Source organism: Pseudopipra pipra, chromosome 3 (genome assembly GCF_036250125.1).
Source record: "Pseudopipra pipra isolate bDixPip1 chromosome 3, bDixPip1.hap1, whole genome shotgun sequence".
In the NCBI taxonomy this organism is placed as follows: Eukaryota; Metazoa; Chordata; class Aves; order Passeriformes; family Pipridae; genus Pseudopipra; species Pseudopipra pipra.
The window spans coordinates 83,792,099-83,800,639 of NC_087551.1; the positions used below are offsets into that span (position 1 = coordinate 83,792,099).

At 41.0% G+C, this 8,541-nt stretch overlaps 1 long non-coding RNA gene across 1 annotated transcript; it reads right to left on the minus strand.

The window, feature by feature from the left end:
* Positions 1-290: 290 nt before the first annotated feature.
* Positions 291-7,855, minus strand: LOC135411922 (uncharacterized). The gene is made up of 2 exons (XR_010429388.1): positions 3,138-7,855; positions 291-506 (listed from the first exon to the last, which is right to left on the minus strand). It is a non-coding gene; the product is annotated as an uncharacterized LOC135411922 (long non-coding RNA).
* Between the last annotated feature and the right edge of the window lie 686 nt (positions 7,856-8,541).

The following is an 8,541-nucleotide window of genomic DNA, read 5'->3' on the forward strand; positions in this document are numbered from 1 at the left end:
AACAATTGTAAGGAAACCAATGTCAATATCATACTTAGGTTAATAAATTCTCCTTCTTTGATTTTCTAAAAGTGACAGGAAAACAAAAGGCTCTTTCCTAGTGTGAATTGTCATGCCCTTATTATTAGGATGTACGGATCCATCTTTTGGTTCTTTCATTCAAAGACCATTTACATTTACATCTGGAAGGGAAAAGAAGGAAGACTTGTAAATCATATATGTTCATGGGCTCAGGAACTTCTCTTGTCAAGAATGGCAAGTTTTACAAGCTATTTGAAAGGCATGTCAAATAAATGAAATAACTATCAGTTTTAATTAGCACTCCTGCAAGCTGTAACGCTCTGTACCTGAAGCTGAGTGACATCAAAGAGATATGAAATTCTTTCTTGCCTTTGATGGTTTTTTTTCACATAGAACATCTCTCTTCTCATCCATGCAGTTCTTATGTCCATTTCATAAAGCAATTGAAGGAAACCAACGGGAATCAATCCTTGGCAATGATGTACCTAAATAGTCATGAACTGAATTACTGGTAAGAAGAATATTTGAATGTAATAATAGTAGTATTGTTCACATGGCTTTGAGTTGGTTAATTCTCAGATGATCTGTCATGAGGAGAACACATTTTCAATGTTCTTGCACTCAAAATGGCATACAGTTAAATATAAGCAAGGACACAATTATTTTCTGTACTTTTTGAGGACACAACCCAAAGATGTGTTTTTCATGAGTCTAAAGGGAGAATCAATTCCATTGGAATTGTCAGAGAAAAAAATCAAAGACTTCAGAATGCAATATATAAGACTAGGGTTTTCTTGGGTTTTTTTGTTTGCTTGTTTGCTTGGTTGGTTGGTTTGTTTGGGGTTTTTTTAATCTTATGACCTAGGGACATCTAGATTAAAAAAAGAGAAAAATAATCAAATTAAAATTCTTCCAGTCCTGTCCTGTGCTGAAAGAGTTGGCTCTGTTTTGGAGAGTGGGATGTTAGAAGCGATGTTGCTTAAGCCCATATTTTGCCATGCCTTCCTTCGTTTCTTCTGCTACCATTCTCTCAGTCTTGTCCAAATTAAGTTTCAGTGGGTGAATTCTCGCCCCAGGACACATCTCACAAGTGTGGAGAGCCACATGGAAATTCTCTTCTGCTTCCCACCTCCTCCCAGAGCAAGCAACCTGTTCCTTTTCTCCTCCACAGGGCATTTACAGGGTGAGTGCTGCTCAAGAGGAGGCTGTGCCAGGTCTCTGGGGGTCAGAGGCCAGTAGAGACACTGGAGAGACAGCTGGAGCCACATCCTCTGTCATGGGGAGCTTGTGGGGGTTAATCTTTGCAGTCTTTAAGGAGTCTTTTAAGCAGCCATTTTGTTTTAACTTTCCCTTAAGTAAGGGTAATTACTCCTGCTTAAAGTTCTACTTTTATAAATTTTATTAATCCATTATCATACTTGCTTACATTATAGTCTTATAAAGTCTTTCTTCATCCATTCAGTACAAAATACTAATGAATTTATGATTTCTGGATAAAAGCAGAATTTTCTCAGAGAAGCCTTAAAATGTTTGGAATTATTCTTTATCCAAAACTCTATATTAGTTTGCTCTCTTCACAAACGTGGATGGTATAAATATATACCATAAATTTTACTTATGCAAAATTTCTGAAAAATCTGAAAAACAATTGCCTATTGCTTTAAGTTGTTCATACATTACGGGTATGAAGTGCCATTCATTCAGTTTGAGGTTGGTTAATTATTTAACAACTAACTTTTATGCAGACAAGCTGCAATGCTTTGTTTCTTGAGTATTGCTTGCACTCGAGATAATTTAAAATATTAATCAAATGATAAATGAAAGCCTCGTACTGTCCAGTTATTAATAATCTCCTTTATTATTTAATGGATACTTCACAGCAATTATCTTGAAACTCAGTGGGCTTGACCTTGCTTTCACTGAAATCAATGGCAAAACTCACAAAGAGTTCAATGGAGTATGACTAGCCTTGCTGTGTAATGAGCTATTATTAATGCCTGATTTTGCTACCATAATAATGCCCTGACACTAAGCACATAGTTTCTTACTTATAGGGAAAAAAAAAAAAAAAAAGAAAAAAAGAGGGAAAAAAACCCTAGATAAATACTCCAGTAAAACATAAAAGCAAACCCAGAAATTTTACCTTTTCTATAAGCATTCTTCCCGGACTATTAATATTTATATGGTGTATTTAATAAGATAGAACACAAAGGTCTTACCAAACAGGTAACAGGATTAATTACTTTCCATGGATGATTTATATTTATGCAAACCCTTTAATGAACTCCATGAGTTATGGAAAGTACACCACAAGGGACAGGAAGACTTAACAACTTGGCATAAGTTATTTAGGTATGTTCCCCATGAACAGAATTAATTCACAGTCTCACAGGAACTTATGAATCGTACTGATACCATTTACATTTGTATTTAAGTCGTTAATTCTTATCTTTATGGTTATCTGCAGCTGGTTGAGGAGGAGAATAATAAATAGTGGGTTTAAATGAAACTTCCAATGCAATTTCAATGTGGGTCTGCTTAGAGATTTGTTTCTTCGTATCTACAATAGGAAACTAAAGAAAAATATATAATGTAATATGTTAACAGATGATATTCACTTGTAAAAGACTAACTCAGAGCACAGCAACTGATACAAGTTGGACACATGGGCAGATCTACTGTTCTTGGAAATCCTCAATCCTTAAGTTCTTTGTAATTTTTTTTTAAAGTCCTATGGGTCAATCTCATTAACTTACAAACATCTTGTTTTACAAGTGGGGAATGTAGGCATCTCAGACAGAATATTCCATATTCTTTCAAAAATTTCATAGTGCCAAGGATGCCTGTAGCACAATATCAGGATGGATACCATATATTATTCCTCCTCTGGTTTAATGAAGTCGGGCAATGTTTTAATTTCATTCGTATTCCAAAACATAAGTGGAAAAGGTTACTGTACTTATGTAAAATAAATAAACAAAAAACTCCCTCAAATCTTATTTTAGACAAATTCATTGTGACTTGGCATGAAGAAGACACATTCTCACTGCAAATCTTAGGAACTTTATGGCTATGAATTCCATGCTGGCTAGCAAGATAAAGGATTTTTAACTCACTTGTGTGCTCTGCTCTGGCTCAGAAGTACCATGCAGTCTCTCCCAGGACACAACCAGCGTGGGTCACCCTCCCCTGATTACTGCCTTGCTTTGGATAAAATCTTGCACACTGGTTGTTTTTCAGGAGTCTTTTACCTGTATTGTAAAAATTCAATGCAGATTAGAAGCAGACTATTCTATTATTTGTGAAGAACAAAGACACCAAAGAAGAATAATGACAAGTTACTTTATTTTTCAGGGTATCCAAAGTAGGTTTTTACATCCTTTGACCAAGGTGAAAAAGAGCCCTGAATTGCCAAACAAAGCCTGCTCAGAACAGCTGATATTGGATATATAGTTGGATACAGACAGAAAATTACCTCTAGAAAAGCAAATATCTAATTGGTGACCTGTAGCACATCAATTGTATACTTCAAGTATCAGAGACTGAAGTGGTTAATGGCTTAAACATTGCTAAGACTTTTGTCAAATTACAAAAAAACAGCTGCTCATCCAGAAAATCCTACCCCCACCTGGGCTTTAAAAGGATAAGTGGCTGCCGTTGTCCAACTATCCCAGGTGCAGAAGAGTATGAGGGTACCTGAAGCTACAAACTGGATTTCCAGACAAGGGAAGAGGCTGAGAAGAGACAAATCCTGTGATATGGCTTTATTAATATAATAAATAAATAAATGCATATGATCCAGCTGGTTGGGGTTCCAACAACCAAATCTGTTTATTGGAAGCAAACAATGCCTTTTATATGCACTTCAAAACAACACCTGACTGCCTTGATTAATCACCATGGGGTATCTTACTGCCCATGTGCATTGGAGTACATTTGGGACTACAACTCCCAGAGTGCCTCATCTAGCACCCCTAAAACACACCTCCTACTTGTCCCCTGTTTGTATTATTATGACGAATTAGAGAACAGTGCATATAACAGAGCATTACATTTTAAACCTTGTAAAACCTTTAACAATTACCACTGTAACACAGCAAGTCGACTCACTGCTTACCTTGGTTTTTCAACAAACTGAAAGCTTTATTTGAAGCTTTAACCTTTGAATTTGCTTGACATAAACTTGAACCCTTATTTTCTTAAGGGTTTGTGTGTAATTGGGATAAACAACAACTTTATTGATCTGAGGGTTCTTTATGAAACTGGGTGGTACTTATGTAACTGGGATGAACAAGAAACATTGACCTTTATTTGTCTAAGGGTTTATGTAATTGGTAGAAGCATCAACTTAATTTTTTTTTGAGAGTTTATGTAGAACAGGTGTTGTGTTATGCAAGTGTAATCTATTCAAAGCCCACGAAGCATAAAGTATCTTTAAGTTTACACACATATATGTCCACACAGCTTTTCGCTTTTATACAGCTTTTACATTCATATGTAAGTGGCCACTTCAGTCATTCTTTACTCATGCATACTTAGAATTTTTATTGTGTTCCTACTTTTCAATCATTTGGTTTATGTTTACCAGCAGTCATTAATTATGTGTTTTTCTTTTGGCTCACCTCCATCAATCACTCTCTCTGGTGCTCATCTCTGTTTCGAGGAAAAGTCAATGCAGGTTCAACACATAAAGAGATCCATATTTTCTCCCCCCTTTTTTTTTTGTTTTTATGAAACACATATTTGGCATGTAATGTGCTCTCTTGACAATGGTCTGTTTTATGAGTGAGTTTTGTTTAGAAAATCAAAAGTTAATGAATTCAAAGATACATAAACAAGTTACCATTAAAATCTGCTAACACAGCTTGAAACTCAGCATCTTATGTAAGCAACTAGACCAAGTTGTCTTTGGTGTCTGGGATGCAGTTAATTTTCCAGGTTTTGTCCATCCGTTTCTGGTAGCTGCTTTTGCCCTTAGTAACAAACTTAACAAATATGTTAATAAAAATTTAGACAGTTTCAGGTGGATACTATGGCAAAAAACAGATATGAAGGTTAGGTAAATATACGTTTTTTTGTAGTTATGTCCAGGAATGGCTTTTTTTGAAGTAAAGCTATAAGTCATTTTAATGTCTTTTAATGTCTTTTACCTCAAAGTTGAAGGTTGAAAGGTGATCTTTTTGCTGTGCAATCCTTTCTTTATGGTAGATTTGTTCCATGGTTGAGTTGATGAATTTTTTCTGGAGCATTTTGCAGTCCTATTTCTTGAATGATATTGGTTAGAACAATTATAGTTAGCTTTAACTCAATCTCTTAAGCAGCTATTTTTGTACTTTTGCTGACACTATGCACACCTTTCTGGGATAATTTATGAAGTTTTTAAACACGTTATTTGAACTACATTGTCACAACAACTCCATCTGTTCAGATGCATTTGAAAACTTAACTTTAACAACTTTTATCCTTAACAATTTAAACAAGGCCACTGGGGAACTAATGAAAAATAGGAAAAAACTCAAAGCTTCAGTGTTCTTACCAAAGGTCCTTGAGACAACAAGATATAATGTTAAATTAGTTGTGTATGTCTCTCGGGAGGCACACAGCATGACGCTGTAGCTGTGGGGTTGGGCTGTGCCAGAGCCCGTTCAGACAGCTGCAGCACAGCCTCTCTCCGTCCCAGCACAAGGGGCGGGGGCCGTTCCTCCCGGCCCTGGCGCTGCGCGCTCCCTGCAGAGCTGCAGCGGCGTCTACTCCCATCTGTTGCGCTGCTTTTTCCCGTGTGCCGTCGCGCGGCCGTTTCGCGGTTCGCCGCCTATTTTGACCCGTACAAGGGACTTGCTGCCGCCCCGGTCCTGCCACGGCTCCGCAAACCGCTGCTCTGCGCCCCGCCACGTCCCGTCCCGGCCTGGCGTGCCCCGCGCAGCCGCCGCCGCCGCGGCCCCGGGCTGCACTCGCCTGGCCGTGTCCCTGCGCTTGCTCTGTTGCCGCCGCTGCCCAGCATGGTGCGGGCGGCGCTGGGGGGGATTTTGCAGCGAGGCAAGACACACACCCCCACCGCCTGTCTTCCCCCCGCCGGGGCTCCGTGCGGGCCGCGGCACGGCAGGGACCTGGCACAGCTCCGGGCACGGCCTCGGCAGCCTTCGCTCGTCCGCTTCAGGTGCTGGTGAAACTGCCGCCGGCGGCGCCCCGCCGTGCCGAGCCGGGTCGGGTCGGGTCTGCGCTCCGGCTGCAGGGGACCCAGAGCCCTGCGCCGACTCTCAGCTGCCCCCGGCGTCTCTTTGAACTCCACACCGCCTCAGCTGATAAGTGCTGCGGCAAGTGCCTGTGCAAACCCCGCGCCGCTTCGCTCGCCCGCCGGCGTTGTAGCTGGCGCTTTTTGGGGAATTTTGGCACTGTTTCTGGGGAGCGCAGCAGGTCCAACAGGCTCTTTTAACAGCGCAGAGGCAGCGGGCATAGGGCTACGTCTCCGTCCGTGCGCTGCACGACTGCCTGTCTTTTTTTGGAGGGCGCAAACCCGACTCGCCCCTGGTGTAAGCTGGTCATGGGCAGGATGGTCACACCCAACCCTCAGCGTGGCTGCAACTCGGCAGTGGCTCTGGGACTCAAAGTCTGTCTCTCCCCAACAACCACGCGGCCCGCGCCACGTGCTCTCTCCTGCCCGCGCAAAACCCAGCCCAAGTCCATTGTTGGGTTCTCTCGGTCTGCACGCGGTTCTCCCCAGCCCTGTGTCTGTTCCCGGTGTCTGGGGGAGTTCTTTGCCTGTTAGGGCTCGTGGGGGGGAACAGGAGGTTTCAAGTTTTGAACAAGTTTGAGTTTCTTTGTGAGATTTTTAAGGTGTCCACATCTTCCATCTTTGCTTTCTCTCGAGCTATCTCTCCAAATTTTTTCCAAGCAGTCACACTAAGGATTCTGCTTAGCAGAAATCCTGATATAGTTATTTCTATCCATTTTAATGGTCCGACCAGCTTGGTTTGTGTGGTTTCTCTTAAATATTGCCTCAATGCTTTTGCATTTATGTCTATTTCCCTTAAACTTCTCATGCTGACTTCTTACCTGGGCTCTACTGTAGCTTTGCTTTTTCTTTCTTTCACTCTGCCAGGTCTCCTGTGCGCACAAAACTCAGATTCTCGGAGCTCCCAATGCAGTCCCTGCAGCACGACGTCCCAGTCGGCTTTCCCACTGGTATCTGACATGTTTTCTTTAATGACGTCCTCCACCCAATTTTAGCTCAGTATGCGACTTCCTCGCTTTTTTTCCGGAAAAATGTTCCTCAGCTTTAAAACAGGCTCCTGCGAATGCTACCGTAATTCTCCTTGTTTCAAGGCAGTCTCTAATCTTCCCTGTTACAGGGAATGCCCCAGTTCTGGGTGCCAGATGTGCCTTTATTAATATAATAAATAAATAAATCCATACGACCTGGCTGATTGGGGTTCCAACAACCAGATCCATTTATTGGAAGCAAACAACACCTTTTATATGCACTTCAAAGCAACACCTGACTGCTTTGATTAATCACCATGGGGTATCTCCCTGCCCATGTGCATTGGAGTACATTCGGGACTACATCTCCCAGGGTGCCTCATCTAGCATCTGTAAAACATGCCTCTTACACTGTGAGATAGGATAATCCTTCTTATCATGCCAATGTCCTCCCTTGCATGATGACTCTGCTGTAAAAATCCCTCCGGGGAACCTCGAAGATACACGAAGACACATCTAGCCTGGGCTATTCATCTCAAATGTTGGACCATGATGGACCATGTTCTGACATAATAGGCAGCTGTGATGTCTTAGGAGGTGTCAGAGAGTCCATGACATGTCTCATGACACCATCCATTGTAAAACTTCCCTCCCCATGGGTGGTACAATACGTTACCACCTGAGCTTGAAGTACAAAATAACTTATGAAATCTTTGAGTTTGGTGGGCTTCCCTGACCCCCAATGGATTAAGAGCATCACTTCAACCAATAGACATGAAAGCTGCAACTACCAGGTTCTAGCTCTGGATCCAGCAGGTGGTGACTATATGTATCTTTCCACTTTTATCCTTTTTTCCTCTTCTTTTTCTTACACATTTCCTTAAGTGTTATTTTTATGCTTTAATATTGCTACTTTACTATAGATGATAACACCCAAAATGGCAACATACCTATTTACCTTTGAAACAAAATTGTTTTAAAATAAACCCTACATATGTATATTTACAAACACTAATTATTCGGTGTTGTTTCACTGTTATCTACCCCAAGGGATTTATTAACAAGAGCCTGGATTACCCTCCCTTTCTGGGGCAGGTCATAACATCAGGGTGAGCCATACTTGATATAATCATTTGTCCAAGTCAACAGAATGTGGATGTGTTTTGTGACTGGAATGTACTAAATAAGGCCATAATAAAGATATAGTGACACTTGCCTAATAATTTTAAAACCCAGTGCAATCCAATCCAAACATACCACATTTAAAAGCATGCTCATCTGAAAAAGGGATGTTTTGGAAATCCCTGTGTCCAAAGAACT